Source organism: Plecotus auritus (assembly GCF_963455305.1).
Source record: "Plecotus auritus genome assembly, chromosome: 8".
Lineage (NCBI taxonomy): Eukaryota > Metazoa > Chordata > Mammalia > Chiroptera > Vespertilionidae > Plecotus > Plecotus auritus.
The window spans coordinates 103,691,962-103,708,758 of record NC_137782.1 but is presented as its reverse complement, the minus strand read 5'-3'; the positions used below and the strand labels follow the sequence as shown (position 1 = coordinate 103,708,758).

Here is a 16,797-nt window from a genome sequence, read left to right as displayed (position 1 = left end):
AGAATATTAATCCGCTTTATGCTGATGTACCACATTGAGATTTATTCTCTTAACTCCACCTATCCTTGGGTGTGGTTAGCAAATGGCACTAATTGGATTTTTGCTGTCTCCCTGATTGGGGTGATTTAAATTACCCTTGGGTGGAGGAGAAGTGCCAAGCATTTACTCTTAGGTGTCCCCAGTTCAGGGAAGGTGGGATTTATTAGATGGCTGCAGCTGCTTGGCATCTTGATTTTCTAGATGGTTGCACACTGCTGTTTAACCACCTGTCTCAGTTTCCCTCTTCTGCTTGTCCTGGATTACTGGCCTGTCTCTGTATGTCTGAAAACTTTTTTTTAACAGGTAGGTTGTTTTTTCTCTCAAAGTTTTCCCATTGTCTTGTCACTTGCATTGTTTCTACTGAGAAATCTATTCATTTAGTTCCTTTGTATACGTATATGGTATTTTTTTTCTGAACACTTTTAAGATTTTCCCTTTACCCTTGGTTTTGAGCAATTGATTGTGATGTGTCATGGTGTATTTCTCTTCATGTTTCCTGTGCTTGGGGTTTGTGAGCTTTTTGGATCGGTGGGTTTAGTTAGAAGTTTCAAATTTGGAAAAATTGTAGCCACTATTCAAATTTTTTTCATCTCCCCTGTTTTTACATTTGGGCACTCCCATCACATGTTTATTAGGACACCTAAAGTTGTCTCATGGCTCTCCCTTACCCCCACTTTGGGCTTTTTTCGGCTAGTTTCTTTTGCTATGCCTTATGTCAATGTATCTTTTTTTCTTCAGTGTTGACTCTGCCATTAATCCCATCTAGTGTACTAGTATTTTTCATCTCAGACATTTTTTTTTTAATCCTCACTAGAGGATATATTTTTTTCATTGGTTTTTAGAGAGAGTGGAAGCGGGGGAGAAAGAGAAAGAGAACATCAATGTGAGAAACATTGATTGGTTGCCTCCAGCGGCAGGACTGGGGATTGAACCTGTAACCCAGGTACTGTACATGCCCTTGACTGGGAATCAAACCTGTGACCACACTGGGTGGGACCCCTCCTCCTTTTTTGATGGAAGTAGTGGGGAGTAGGAGGAGATTAACCTTCACTAAAAAATGGTTTATTTCAGCCAATGCTCAATTGGTTAGAGCAGTAGTCGGCAGACTGCGGCTCGCGAGCCACATGAGGCTCTTTGGCCCCTTGAGTGTGGCTCTTCCACAAAATACCATGGCCTGGGCGAGTCTATTTTGAAGAAGTGGCGTTAGAAGAAGTTTAAGTTTAAAAAATTGGGCTCTCAAAAGAAATTTCAATCGTACTGTTGATATTTGGCTCTGTTGACTAATGAGTTTGCCGACCACTGGGTTAGAGCATTGTCCTAATACACAAGGTTTCAGACCAGGGGCACATTCAAGCAACCAATGAATACATGAATAAATGGGACAACAAAGTTGATGTCTGCCTCCCTCTCCCTCTCTCCCTCTCTCTCCGTCTCCTTCCCTCTCCCTCTTTTTCCCTCTTTCTAAAATCAATAAATTAAAAAATTTAAAAAAGAGTTTATTGTAATGTGATTCAGATATCCCACTATTCACCCATTTTAAGTGTATAATTCAGTGGCTTTTAGTATATTCACAGAGTGTGCTATCGTAGCTGCACTTTAGAACACATTTAGCATTCTAAAAAGAAACCCCATACCCCAGCCATTCTATTACTACCTCTCCCCTTTCCTCTCCTCAGTCCTAGGCTACAACTACTTGACTTTCTGTCTCTATAGATTTACCTATTCTGGACATTTCATATAAATGGAATCAAGCAATATGGGCTTTGTGACTGGTCATTTCACTTAGCATGTTTTAAGGTTCATCAGTATTGTAGTTTATATTGGTACTTCATTTCTTTTTATTGCAGAACAATATTCCATTGTATAGATATATCACATTTTATCTGTTAAATCAGTTGAAGGGCATATGTGGGTCTTTCTGCTTTTCGGCTTTTAGGAGTAATGTTGTTATGAACATGTATGTACAGGTTTTTGTGTAGACTATATTTTCATTTCTCTTGGATATGTATCTAGGAGTGCACTTGCTTGGTAAGTGTATGTCTAACCTTTTGAGGAACTGCTAGACTGTTTTCTAAAGCAACTAGACCATTTTACATTCTCACCAGCAGTGTGAAAGGTTTTAGTTTCTCCGCATCCTTGCTAACACTTATAATCCTCTGTCTTTTTATTGTAGCCATTCTAGTGGAATCTTATTTTAGTGATTTTGTTGTACATTTCTCTGATGACTAATGATGTTGGGTATTTTTACATATGCTTGATGGCCTGTGAATATTTTCTTGGAGAAATGGTTATTCAGATCCTTTGCCCATTTTTAAATTGTGTTATTTTTAAAAAATCGAGTTATAAGATTTCTTTAGTGTTCTAGATACAAGTCCTTTATCAGATGTATGTCTTGAAAATGTTTTTCTCCCATTTTTTGCTTTGACATTTTACTTTTTTGATGGTGTACTGTGAAGCACAAAAACTTGTAAATTTTATCCATTTCTTTTGTTGCTTGTGCTCTTGGTGTCATATTTAGGATACCATTGTCTAAGCCAAGGTCATTAAGATTTATTCCTATGTTTTCTTTTACGTTTTCTACTTTTAGCTCTTATATTTAGTTCTCTGATTTATTTTGAATTAATTTTTGTTGTGATGTGGCTCATTTGCATGGATATCTAGTTGTTCCAGCACCATTTGTTTTCAGGACTATTCTTTTCCCATTCAATTGTTTTGGTACACTTATCGGAAACCACTTGACCTTAAATGTGAGGGTTTCTAAACTCTTTTTATTATTTTTTAAATTTCTGGACTCTTCAGTCTTTGCCATTGATCTCTGTTTACTCTGTGTCAGTACCACAGTCGTGGTTACTATAGCTTTGTAGTAGGTTTTGAAATTGGGAAGTGTGAGTCCTCCAGCTTTGTTTTTCAAATGAACCTATTTTTTTCTCATCTTTTTACTAATGACTGACCCTAGCACATACTTTCAAGAACCTTTTTCTTACAATTGGCAAAAGTTTTGTGAATTAGGACTTTTTCTCTCAATTAAAAGCTTTACAATTTTGTGACTCATGTCTATTCATACATATGTTTCTATCACATAGACCTCCTCCCCCCCCAAACACGTTTGTTAGGGAGCATTTAGAGATATTTTTGAATCCTCTTCCATCAGCAAATGCATGAAGGAGTAATTTGATAATGCCACTGATTCTTTCAGGTTCTTAGTGTCCCTATAAATTCAGTACTGTAAAGCACAGAAGAGGAAAAGATCAAAGGAAATAGAACCATTTGGAAGCCCAGATATCTAGATGCAGAATAATTCTACCTGGCTTAGTTTTATATTTCTTACAAGAATTTCACTGTAAAAAATCCTCCAGAATATGTACAAATTACATACCTAAAACAGTGTAGCGAGATAAGAGTAAATTCTGGCCTTGAAACACACTGAGAAATAGTTTGCCTTGGACTTAAAAGGGTTTATTCATAAAAATTTTGATTAAACCAAAATCTTCATTATGCTTAAAATATTTCATCTAAGGAAAAATGTGTTTTGCTAACCCAGTATTCCAGTTTGACAATTATCAATGAAAAAGTTTTTATTCTCTCATCACCCTGCCCCAACCCAAAATAGCAAACACTGCAAGAGCTTTCCATTTCAGTCTGTCTCGAAGCTCAGCTGGCCCCTGACAAGAGCAGGTTGTTTAATATCTTTGAAGAACCTCACTCATACAGTACAGATAAAACCCAAACCCAACCCAGAGCGCTGCTTCAAGAAACAATGGTGCCTAGCTGTTGTGGCTCAGGGGTTGAGCGTCAACCCATGAACCAAGGGGTCACCAGTTCGATTCCTGGTTAGAGCACATGCCAGGACTGCAGGCTTGATCCCCATGGGGGGGCATGCAGGAGGCAGCCAATCAATGATTCTCTCTCATCATTGATGTTTCTCTTTCTCCTTCTCCCTTCATCTCTCTGAAAGAAATAAAAATATATAAAAAACAAACAAAATGGTGACTTTAAGGCACTTCGGAAGTGGGATGGTGCTACATAATCACTAAACAATCAAGTCTTGCAGGTTTAACATTTATTATTCTTATACTCCCAAAGCATAGTTTTCATTTCCAACTGCTTGTTTATAAATATTAGCAAAAGAGGAACTACCCAGAACACAGATTTCATCCTAGCAAACCTATGGGGACTAAATCGCAGGGCAGGAAGGTTTTGCTAAAGTGCATTTCCTCTGCTTGTGAAGAAACCTTTGAGAAATGAACTTTGAGAAGATTATGCCCTCGCTGTGCTACATATTTCTACTTAAGAGATATATTGTCTTACAAAAGAAGCTCTTTGAAGAAAACAGCAAGAGAAATTCTCTCCCCTCAAAAGAATGTAAGAAATATAGCCCTAACTGGTTTGGCTCAGTGGCTAGAGCAGCCGTGGGCAAACTACGGCCCGCGGGCCGGATCCGGCCCGTTTGGCTGTTCTATCGGCCCGCGGAGCAGAAAGAGCGGAGGGTTCTCTTGCTCTCCCCTCCACTCCTTCACCAGCAGCAGTGTTAACATGGCAACGTTGGGAAACAGGGCCGCAGCTCCTTCTTCTGAGTGGGCAGATTTATATCCACCCATTCAGTAGAAGGAACAACCTCTCAATCTTCCAGAGGCTCCTTGTAATGCCCGCGGACGCGTCCCCCGACATCACCCTGGGAATGCGGAGACACGTTATCGTGGTGATGTAGGGAGACACGCCCCTGGAGAGCACAGTATCAGAGCATTAGCTAAAAAGGAGACCAACAACACTGTTCCCACTGAAGATGATGTTTTAAAGACCAAAAACCTTTCAACCCAGTCTACATTGCCATCTACATCTACGTCCCGGGCATAATTTGGAAGTTGCACTAAAGAAAATGTTTAATTTACTGTTTACACATTTTGTTCTTTTCTATTTGTTTTAGTTTTAAATTATTTTATTATATTTAAGTTTAATTTGAAAGGCTTTTGTACCTTTCCTTTGTTAGGCAATTTTATTTTGCCTTTGCCATCTTCAATATAAGGTATGTTATTGTGCTATGATTCCTCCATTTTTTGAAGTTTCAAATTATAATAATTAGTGTTTACATTCTTCTTGTTAAAATGTTTGAAATGAATAAAACTATTGAAATAAAAAAAACAAAAAAGACCGTACCCTTTTATGTAATGATGTTTACTTTGAATTTATATTAGTTCACACAAACACTCCATCCATGCTTTTGTTCCGGCCCTCCAGTCCAGTTTAAGAACCCATTGTGGCCCTCGAGTCAAAAAGTTTGCCCACCCCTGGGCTAGAGCGTCGGTCTGTGGACTGAAGGGTCCCGGATTCAATTCTGGTTAAGGGCACATGCCTGTTTTGCAGGCTCGATCCCCAGTGGAGGGCATGCAGGAGGCAGCCGATCAATGATTCTCTCTCATCATTGATGTTTCTATCTCTCCCTTTCCCTTCCTCTCTGAAATCAATAAAATATATAAGAAGAATATAAGAAATATATTCTACAACTATCTGATTGCTCAACATAGCATTTCTGTGCTTTCTTTCACTAACAAACTATGGGAAAACTTCCTTCCTATGATGTTCAACAGTGATATCAACCAACCCTGAGTAAAAGTGGAAATTGAAACTCCTTTTTAAATCACTTGCAGAATTCATTTGCACATTCTGGTAATTATTCCCATGTTTGCTCACTTAATGTTAGGGCTACTTGGGAGTTTCAAGATTATCTGGTTGAAACTTTGGTGAAAGAATGGGCCCAAGGTTTGTTCTGAAGAGGTGACAGACCCCCGTAAAATCACAGAGCTCATCAGTCACAGAAATGGGACTAAAACCCACTTCCGAGTTAAAAATCAATTCGGCATATAGAGCATCAGCCCATGCACCTAAAGGTCTTGGATTCACTTCCCCGTCAGGCACATCCCTGGGTTGTGGGTTAGATCCCAGTCCCGGTCGGTTGGGGGTTGTGTGGGAGGCAACCTATCGATGTGTCTTACTCACATCGAATTCTCTCTCTCTTTCCCCTTGTCCCTCCCTCCTTTCCACTCTCTAAAAAGCAATGGGAAAATAATCCTCCAGTGAGGATTTAAAAAAAAAAAAAAAATCAATTCAAAAAATTACTTGCCACCCAACATTTCTCCCATGAATCTTTCAATAATTTTTATTTTTTAGGGAATGTGGTAACACTGTGAGGCCACAAGAACAAATGCATGTGAACTCCTTACCTGCATTGATTGGCTTGAGCTGCCATACAAAATACCACAGACTGGACGCTTAAACAGCAGAATTAATTTTCTTGCAGTTCTAGCAGCTAGAAGTCCAAGATGTCGGTGGATTTGGTTTCTCCTGAGGCCTCTCTGTGGCTTGCAGACGGCTGTGCCTCTCTATGCCCTCACATGGCCTTCTTCAGGGCACCCCCAGTGTCTCCATGTGCCTGGTCAACTCTTACAACCTCACTTTAACCATATTACCTCTTTAAAGGTCCTGTCTCCACAAAGTCACTTTCTGAGCTATGGGGAGGTCAGGCCTTTGCCACATAAAGCAGGGAGGTTGAACACAGTTCAGTTCATAACAGAGCCATGAAGACAGTGAAGACACAGAAGATAACTTTGTGCTCTAAAGTACTAATGCTTATTAACTCATAAATTAAGAATTTCACTTTTAAAAACTTTTAGTAAGAAGTACATATGGTCTTCCCTTCAGATATATGGCATGTTTATTCAATGCAGAAATACCACAGACTATTCTAGATGTTGGAGATACAGAAGTGACAAAAAACTCCTTGTTTTCATGGGGCTTAAGAAGACAGAAAAGAAATACATCAGGTGGTGATAAGTGCCTCTTTCAGTTGGCCTTTGCTGTGTAATAGGCACCCCCAAAACTTACTGGCTTAAAACAACCATCATTTCATTTGCTCATAATTCTGCGGGTCAGCAGTTTGGGCGAGGGCCAGGCTCTGCAGGTAATTCTGCTGGTCTCTCCAGGGCTCCTGCCACTGCAGTCACCTAGCTCACAGGCGCTGCACAGGGGAGGATGGCAGCCTTTAAAGCACCTGTTGTCTTCCTTGCCTTATGTCAGTTTTCTCTTCCTATCATTCTTTATTAAGGTTTTGGATATTGTGGAAAATTCCATTTTGATGAATTGAGATGGAGCTGCAATGCTGATATTGTTAATATTTTCATTTTATAAAAAAGTCTAATCACTATTAATTGCAGTGTTGCCACATGTCCTGTTTTGCAGCTAGAAGTTAGGATCTTCCATCCACTTACTGGATAGGGTGATAGTGGCACAGTGATGAATAAGCCTGAAGTTGCTTCGGCTTTAGGTGCTCACTGCCTCAGCTCATGCACTGCAACTCGGACCTGCTGCGCTTAGCCCCACAGGAAGTGCGCGTGGGGGCCGGCCCAGGAAGTCCTGCACACCCGTTCTCCGTTTGCAGGCTTCTCATTGGTTGTTCAGTAGAGTAAGTGAAGCTTATTTCCTTCCCAGAAATGTCGATTATGAGGGGGAAGTGAAATCTCTCTACTGGTAAACGACCAGATTGTATCTTCTGTGTATGTGGTGGAAGATGAAGTCTGAAGATGCATTTCAGTTCTTAGGAAGAATAAAGCAAGTGCTGGGATTGGAGGTGTCAGTACTTGACGTTAAGGCTCTCATATGTAAGTGTAGGAAAGAGAACAGACTCTTGAATTAATGAGCTATTTTACAAATTCATGGCCTCTTATTAATGGGAAAGTTGGCATGGGCTCCATTACTGGGTGATTTCAGGTTCAGTGGGTGGCACATGGGGGTTTGGTGTATGCCATCTGCAGTGTGCCAGCCACTGGTTTGAGTTGAGGCTATTTCACAGTGGTTTTGGTGGGTTTAGAAGAGAGTCAAGATGTGTTCAGCCCAGTGAGCACCTATCAGCCCTTGTTATGTGATGTATAAGTGGATGGAGGTGGAGAGTTGAATACAGAAGAGAAAATGCTGATGTTGCAGGCTGGCTGGGTGTGTGGGAGCTTTGGAACCAACATGCTTTATTTGAATTAAAGAGAAGGGACACCTTGGCAATGTGTTAAAAAAAATAATAGCTAGCTTGTGCTGACGCCCTGAGATCTTCTTATCCTTCCTGTCTGTCTATATAAAAGTCTAAGTGACCATTCGACCGGTAGCTATGATGCGCAGTGACCACCAGGGGGCAGACACTCAACACATAGGCATGGAAACTTGGAACAGACTGATGAATCTTAGAGGGAAGTGGGGAGGGGGGAGGGCGGGAAGAGATTAACCAAAGACCTTATATGCATACTAGAGGTCTTATGCATGGATTTGTGCACTGGTGGGGTCCATCGGCCTGGCCTGCGGGGACTGGGCCAAAACCGGCAGTCCAACATCCCCCAAGGGGTCCTGGATTGCGAAAGGGCACAGGCCAGGCTGAGGGACTCCACTGGTGCATGAATCCGTAAGCAGGGGTGGTGGGGGAAAGACACCAGATTTTAAGGCCTTTCAGTCTTGACTTTTCTGTTTAGTACTTAACCATTTGCCAGACTATTTCCAGGGTATGGACAGGCTGAGCTGATAGGCATGACTGACTAGGCCAGTGGTCGGCAAACCACGGCTCGTGAGCCACATGCGGCTCTTTGGCCCCTGGAGTGTTCTAACGCCACTTCTTCAAAATAGACTCGCCCAGGCCGAAAACCGACTTCTGCGCATGGGCCACGAAGTTTCAATCGCACTGTACGTGCGCGCCCGCATGTGGTATTTTGTAGAAGAGCCACACTCAAGGGGCCAAAGAGCTGCATGTGGCTCGTGAGCCACGGTTTACTGACCACTGGACTAGGCCTAGAGAAGGTGGGAGGGCTTGGGGCCCTTGGATGACAATGGGAAGAGGGACTGGTGGGGTTGAGAGAAAAGGACAGAAGCTGCCAGCCTTAAGCTTTCCTTCCCCCCTTTTTAGGCCAGTTTGGTGGTTCTCAGCCTGAATATGCGCTTGCATCAGCTTGGGGCTTGTTCTAGTGCAGACTCTGATTCAGGTCTGAGGGCCTGGGATTCAGTCTCCAGTCACTTCAGCTGAGGCTCAAGGAACTTCACACTTTGAATACCAGGGGCCTAGGTGAGCAAAGCGGAGTAGGGCAGGAAGAGTTGGTGGTTAGCAGCTGATGTAGACATTTCATTGGAGCACAGCTGTTGGGGTGGCTTATTTGGGGGAGGATTCTGTCTTATCTGTGTGGTGTAAAATATACTGTGTGTCATCCGTTCAAAATCGATGGTTTTGTGAGGGGACTATAGCTTTCAGCTGGGATGGTAGTCTCTGAGAACTACAGGACTCACGTCGGGAAGGCTGTTAGAGACGGTGCAGCCGACCCCTTAGGTTCTGGGTGGGCATGATGGGCGCTGCGGCCTGCCCTCTCCGTGAGTCACCGCCAGTACTTTCTGTCCCTCTAGCTGGGCTGAAGCAGTGCAGCCAAGTACAACCTCCCTCCCCACCCCATTTGGTGATCTAGTGAGACAACAAAAGTCAAAATAAGAAACTGAGTATGGTACTCTTATCCATTTCCCGCACAGTGTTTCAGAGAGTGAATGAATAAAGCTTTCCGGGTGAGGCCAGCACAGTGGGTCAGGGGCCTGTGGTAGTATCTGAGGACTTGTACGTTTTTTGCCTAAACTGACTTGTTGACATTTTGGCTTTCTCTCGTCTTACTCAGTTAAGAGAACCCTTTTACTGAGCACCTGTTATGTACAGGCACTGTAATTAAATATAGTTCTTTTTATCACTTTCCTTCGATTTACAGATTGTGCTTCCTGAAAATTCAGATATTTAAGGTAATTCAGTACTCTTTTGCTACTATTTTTTAAATATGGGAATAAGTACTAGATTTGTCTGTCTTAGGCTTTAATTTGGAGAGCAAGTAGAATTATTGCTGAATTTCTGGTTTTGGTAGAATTGTTATCATATTTTGCAGTTTATTACATCAGGCTGCTCTTTAGAGAATGACATTTTTTTTTGTTAATCCTCACCCGAGGATATTTTTCCCATTGATTTTTAGAGTGGAAGGGGCGGGGGAGAGACAGAGACACATCAGTGTGAGAGAGGCACATTGATTGCCTGCCGCATGCACTCCAACTGGGGCCGGGGATCGAGCCTGGAACAGAAGGAACTGGACTTGAACCCGGGACCCTTCAGTCTGAGGGCAGATGCTCCAACTAGTGAGCAAACCGGGTAGGGCTAGAAAATGACATTTTTAATACTTATGTTTTCTATGCTTCACATTAATAAAAATCACATTAAAAATTTGTCCTTTAAAAGCTCTGTGCTGTAGCTGTTGCTTTTAGTGCTACTCACAGGCGTGTTACTAATAGGAACTCCAATCTCTCAGTTACCTAAACAGTACAGAAATAACATTCCCATTTCACAGATAGGCCTTTGAAAGTTAATTTCCATTGTAGACCTTGTCAATAGGCTCTGAGGTTAATGAAAGAGAATAAAAAACCTAGAAATCGTCAACACTTCATGGGAGACATTTGTTTGTGTTTCCTGGTTTTTGTTTGCTTTTGTGGTAGTTCATATAGTAGACAGGAGTTTCCATGAAGCTGGGGTAATCCTTTCCCCAGCAATGTCTAGCAGGCAGAGCCCCTTGCTCCTCTTCTCTTTCCTCAAAAACCAATAACAGCCATCAAGACAAAAATTGATAGCGACTTCTCTACTGTGTTTCATTCCCTAACTCCTGCTGCACCTGGTAAACTGAGGTCTTACCGTGACCTTTTGGCTGGGAGCTCATGACCATGGTTTTCAGCAGAGAGAGAAAGAGAAGCAGGGGGCAGAGTTCTCCACCCTTGTGCACCTCGGATCACTTTGGGGAGCTTCTAAACCTTACCCTAAACAGTGAGTCCTAGCCTTGCCTTCACATTGCAGCTACATGGGGAGCTTAAAAGTGTTGGTGACTGTGCTGAGATGAGACCCAGAGCTCAGGCTTGATTGTCCCAGGGGTTCTGGTTCTGGGGATGCCAGGTGGGCAGAGGGTTTTTGAAAGCTCCCGAATTATGCATATTCAAGCTTCTACTGTGAGTGTGGTCAATACCCTTTGTCTGCTGCAATTGGTCAGTGTCTGCCTGGGGCCCTGCTGGGTGTTTAATGTGGAAATTCTTTGCATCTTTCTCTCCATACATTTGTCCCCTTCATCTTGATTTATAACAGAAGTGGGGAATCATTTTTTCTGCCAAGGACCATTTGGATATTTATAACATCATTCACAGGCCATACAGAATTATCAGCTTAAAAATGAGCCTGCTGTATTTGGAGAAACATTTAATAACTCTCCCCTAATGCCTTGGCAGGGCCAGACCAAATGATTTCTTGGGCCTTATACGGCCCTTGGGCAGGATGTTCCTCACCCCTGATTTATAACTCAATTTTGGGAACACATATTCAGTTGATTGCTCCTTAGCTAGTTCTACATTTTAGTGAAAAAGGTAAATCAAAGTCTGCTTTTCCCCCTCTTTTCTTTTTACTATCATTCCCTGAATAGGAAGGTCATGCATTGCTAGTAATTTCCCGACGGCTTACCTAGGTATTATGTTGGAGGTTCTTCCTTTGGGGAATTTGTTGCTAATTTTCATGGTTTGTACAGCCTTCTCATAGATATGACTTTATGTGCAACTTGATTAGAGGCATTTCCTAGGGGTAGGGTACCTAGACCGCTTTTGGAGGAAGGTACCATTGAGACCAAGGACTAAAAGGGATTCAGCGGCATCCGTTCCTTACCCCCTTCTCCTTTCCTGCAGAACGGCGCACAGTGGAGTTGGGCTTGTGTATATCAAACGTTGACACTGTCTGTAGCAGGAGTATTCAGCATCTTATCTGAGGATGTTTCCCCTAAGGTTTCTGCATACAATACAAACACTTTGTATCATCCATGCACTATAATGCTTCCTTGTAAATACTTATAGTAAGTGTAGGATAGTGTTGCTAGATGTTTAGTCGTCTATAAGTAAAGGTAAGAACAATAGGCTTTGGATAAGCACAGAGGGTGGTTAAAGCAGATTATAATTTGTTTTTGCACAACTTCTGGAAAACTCTTAGAATCGCTGTTTTTGTTCTGTGAGGTTAGGTTTAAGAAAGCCTTGCCCTCACCCGGCCGGAGTGGCTTAGTGGACCCGGCTGGAGTGGCTCAGTGGGTAGAGCATGTGTCATGCACGGAAAGGTTGCCTATTGGATTCCTGGTCAGGGCACATACCTGGGTTTCCAGTTTGATCCCTGGTCAGGGAGCATACAGGAGGTAACCAGTCAATGTTTCTATCTCACATTGATGTTTCTCTCTCTCTTTCTTCCCCCCCCCCCCTCTTTTTCTCCCTCTCTCTCTCTGCCTCCCGCCCTCCCTTCCTCTAAGCATGTCCTCTAGTGAGGATTAAAAAAAAAAAAGCCTTGGCCTTGTGTAGGGTATGTGTTTTCTGTAGGTGAAACCCTGGGACAGCCAGCCAGTGAGTAGAGATTGTAGCTTTCACATTAAGAAACTTAGAAATTATCTTTTGTAGGTTCAAATATATAATTTACAGCCTGTTTTTGGGTTATTTTTAATCCTCACCCCAGTATACTCTTTTTATAGAGAGAGTGGGAGGAGGGAGAGAGAGGAAACATAGATGTGAGAGAGACATTTTGATTGGTTGCCTCCTGCATGCGCCCTGACTTGGGCCAGGAATTAAACTTGAGACCCTTCGGTGTGCAGGCTGGCGCTTCAACCACTGAACACATCACATCGGCCAGGGCCATTTACTAAGTTCTTTGTTTCCAGCCTAATATTGTTCTCTCAACTTTGTTGAGAGATTGAAAAGAAACCATAAATTGGCCTGATGGAGTTAAGTGAACTCTTGATCATGGAATTGGAGAAGAAGCTTACAGGCTAACTAGTCTGTGCTGCCTCCCGCCCACATTCAGGACCCTCCCAATGCACGGCATCTCTGGCCAGTCTTTTGTCCTTGTCCCTTGCAAGCTCATAGGGACATTATCTACATCACTCACACTTAGAAATGCCAACTGTCGTTTCCTTCCCATAGCTCCTGCCCTGTGAGTGATGGCCGGCCAGGTGAGGAAGACTCCCACCTGTCGGCCCAAAGCCTTAGGCTGACGCCGCTCTGTGTTTGATTGACATGATACCTATGGAGATGTTCCAACTTGATGATGGCCTGTTTAAAATGGTGGTGCAAGGGGGAGGGGGGAGAGGAATGGACCTGGGAGTGTGTGTGCTGTCCAACCAGAGTGCAGTTACCTTCCCTGCAGGTTGGATTCTGGGAGGAAAGCAGGCAGAGCCTTGAGTGACAGCCGCGGGGTCAGGACGGATCCCTTCCCTGCTGCAGTGATAGGACCAGTTCTCTGGCCTCAGGTTTGTTTCTAGAAGAGGAAGGGGGACCAGTGTGGGTCTATTTATCTCTAACATTTTGAGTGCTTCCACAAGGTGCCCTTTGGAAACCTCTAGTACAGGGGTGGGCAAACTTTTTGACTCGAGGGCCACAATGGGTTCTTAAACTGGACCGGAGGGCCGGAACAAAAGCATGGATGGAGTGTTTGTGTGAACTAATATAAATTCAAAGTAAACATCATTACATAAAAGGGTACGGTCTTTTTTATTTTTATTATTTCAATAGTTTTATTCATTTCAAACATTTTAACAAGAATGTAAACACTAATTATTATAATTTGAAACTTCAAAAAATGGAGGAATCATAGCACAATAACATACCTTATATTGAAGATGGCAAAGGCAAAATAAAATTGCCTAACAAAGGAAAGGTACAAAAGCTTTTCAAATTAAACTTAAATATAATAAAATAATTTAAAACTAAAACAAATAGAAAAGAACAAAATGTGTAAACAGTAAATTAAACATTTTCTTTAGTGCAACTTCCAAATTATGCCCGGGACGTAGATGTAGATGGCAATGTAGACTGGGTTGAAAGGTTTTTGGTCTTTAAAACATCATCTTCAGTGGGAACAGTGTTGTTGGTCTCCTTTTTAGCTAATGCTCTGATACTGTGCTCTCCAGGGGCGTGTCTCCCTACATCACCACGATAACGTGTCTCCTCATTCCCAGGGTGATGTCGGGGGACGCGTCCGCGGGCATTACAAGGAGCCTCTGGAAGATTGAGAGGTTGTTCCTTCTACTGAATGGGTGGATATAAATCTGCCCACTCAGAAGAAGGAGCTGCGGCCCTGTTTCCCAACGTTGCCATGTTAACACTGCTGCTGGTGAAGGAGCGGAGGGGAGAGCAAGAGAACCCTCCGCTCTTTGGGCTCCGCGGGCCGGATAGAACAGCCGAACGGGCCGGATCTGGCCCGCGGGCCGTAGTTTGCCCACGGCTGCTCTAGTACAAGATTCATTCGAAGGTGATTGAAGTTTATAGGGCACCAGGTTCCACTCAGTTTTAGGTCTAAATTGGTTTCTTGGTTTGCTATTTTTGTTACATTTCCCATATTCTTCAGAAGATTCTCTCTTTGGAGCGAATGAAACAAAAGTCAGCTTTGGGTCTAGAATTTAAGGACTAGTTCTTTCCCAGCTCAGGGAGATTTATCCTGAGAGACTACAAAACAACCTGATCCAGCACCCTACCCAGACCAAAAATCGGTATTTTTTATTTATTTATTAAAGTACATTTATATTAGGAAAAACACAGTGAGTCAGTTTTCACAAACACATGCTTGAAATCGGGTTCTGGGTGTTCATTTGTGTCTTTGTAACATCAGAATCCGGTTTTATTCTAAATTTTGTTTTGGCTGCAAATATTGAGAAAATTCTAATCCATGCAAATAAGCAGTTGCAAATGGCAAGTATTTTATTTATTTGTTGTCAATTCAGTTGGTATATACTTTATTAAAGCTCTACAAGTGACTTCACACAGCCAGTTTGGGAAATTCTAGTTTCAAAAATGTTTGCTTCTTATAAATAGTGAAGTATTTGCACATGAAATGATGCATGTCTGATTTTTACTTGAGAGGAGCCTGGTGCAAGGAGGGAGGGAGGTAGAAGCAGAGAGGAACAAGATTGCCCATGTGTTAAAGCTGGTGAGGATGGGTGCACAGGCCTGCATTTGTGGTTTAGTTTTCCAGACTGAAAAGATAAGCAAAGAAAATGTTTTACTTTTTAAAAATATATATTTTTATTGATTTTGGAGAGGAAGGGAGAGGGAGAGAGAGCTAGAAACATCAATGTTGAAAGGCAATCATTGATTGGCTGTCTTCTGAATGCCCCACACTAGGGACCAAGCCCACAACCCAGGCATGTGCCCTGACCAGGAGTTGAACCGTGACCTCCTGATTCATAGGTTGATGCTCAACCACTGAGCCACGCTGGCCAGTCGAAAATGTTTTACTTTTTGAGACCATTTCCTTTTGCCTGTTGAGTTTAGTTTAGACACAAAAGGTAAGGATAAGATAAGCACCTTGCTCATCTCACCTTAGACTCACCTGGGGCACCAGCTCCCTGCACCTGCGCCTCTGCAGCCACACCAGCTGCTGGTGTGCTCACCGGGCAGTGAGGACGGGGACGCTGCTCAGCACCACTTGGGCTTCAAGTCTGCAAGGTAACGTGAAAAGAGATGTCCTCCACCCAGTGCTCCTGTGCCAAACCAGCATCTCAGCACCGAGGGCGTGAAAGGAAAGCTCTGGTGGGAGGAGCCAGCACCCGTGCCATGGTTCAAGCGTGGCATTCAGCATTCTGCAAGACTTGCTGGTTCATGTGTGGATTTCATTTCTTCCAGGCTGAGAGCTCGTTTCTCTGGCCACCTTATGCTTTGTTGGTAGAAGTCTGCATGAAAGCTGAGTGTCTGATGAGTCCGTTGGAAGTTGGCCTGTCATTGTTTAGCTTCATAACGTCTCAGTTTTGGGTGTAGCTGTTGGGATTAACTTGGACTCTGGGATAGGATAGCTCAGTGGTCGGCAAACCCATTAGTCAACAGAGCCAAATATCAACAGTACAACGATTGAAATTTCTTTTGAGAGCCAAATTTTTTAAACTTAAACTATATAGGTAGGTACATTGTTATTAACTTAATTAGGGTACTCCTAAGCTGGCCTTTGCTAAAAACGTCCTCAATCTGATTGAGGTCCGTTCGCTGAAGTTGACCCCTTCCAACTCTCCCATCCACACTTGTCTTCTATACTTGTTTCGTCTATCTCCTTTCGTTCATCCTCTCTATATGTCCAAACCATCTCAACATACCTTTCTCAATCCTCGACACTACATCTTCTTTCACTACACAACGTTCCCTAAAATGAACTTATAATAAACTTTACTTAAAGTTTTAAGTCTTAGTTAAACTATAGATACGTTGAATAAAACTTGATATCATACTTAATAACGATATTATTTATTGATAAAATTAAATTCCTTACAATATCCATAAAATTAAATCATGACAATGACTGACAAACACTAATGTGAACAATGGCCTTGCATCTCCTTGGAAAGTTTGGGTAAGTCAGGTTTGTATGTTGCTGTTTTTAATTTTAGGCACGATTCCAGGTTCTCATCAATAAGACGACTTCTCAATTTACTCTTGATAAGGTTCATGTTTGAAAATGATTGTTCTCATAAATATGTAGACCCGAATAAGGAAAGAACAGCAAACGCTAGTTTTTTTCAGTTGATTATATGAGTCAGGAATACTATTCCAGGTGTTAAAAATCAACATTATCTTCCTTCTCTAGGTCTTTCAAAGCAGATCACTTGTGCTGTGAACTAAGTTCACATTTGTTTTTCTCCAATATTTCTATATCAGCACAAAGACGTTCAA

The 16,797-nt window shown here is 42.3% G+C and overlaps 1 protein-coding gene across 50 annotated transcripts in view; it reads left to right on the top strand.

Moving 5' to 3' along the window:
• The window catches only part of MAP4K4 (mitogen-activated protein kinase kinase kinase kinase 4), a 183,695-nt gene that overhangs the window by 14,433 nt on the left and 152,465 nt on the right, over positions 1–16,797 (top strand). The window lies entirely within an intron of this gene.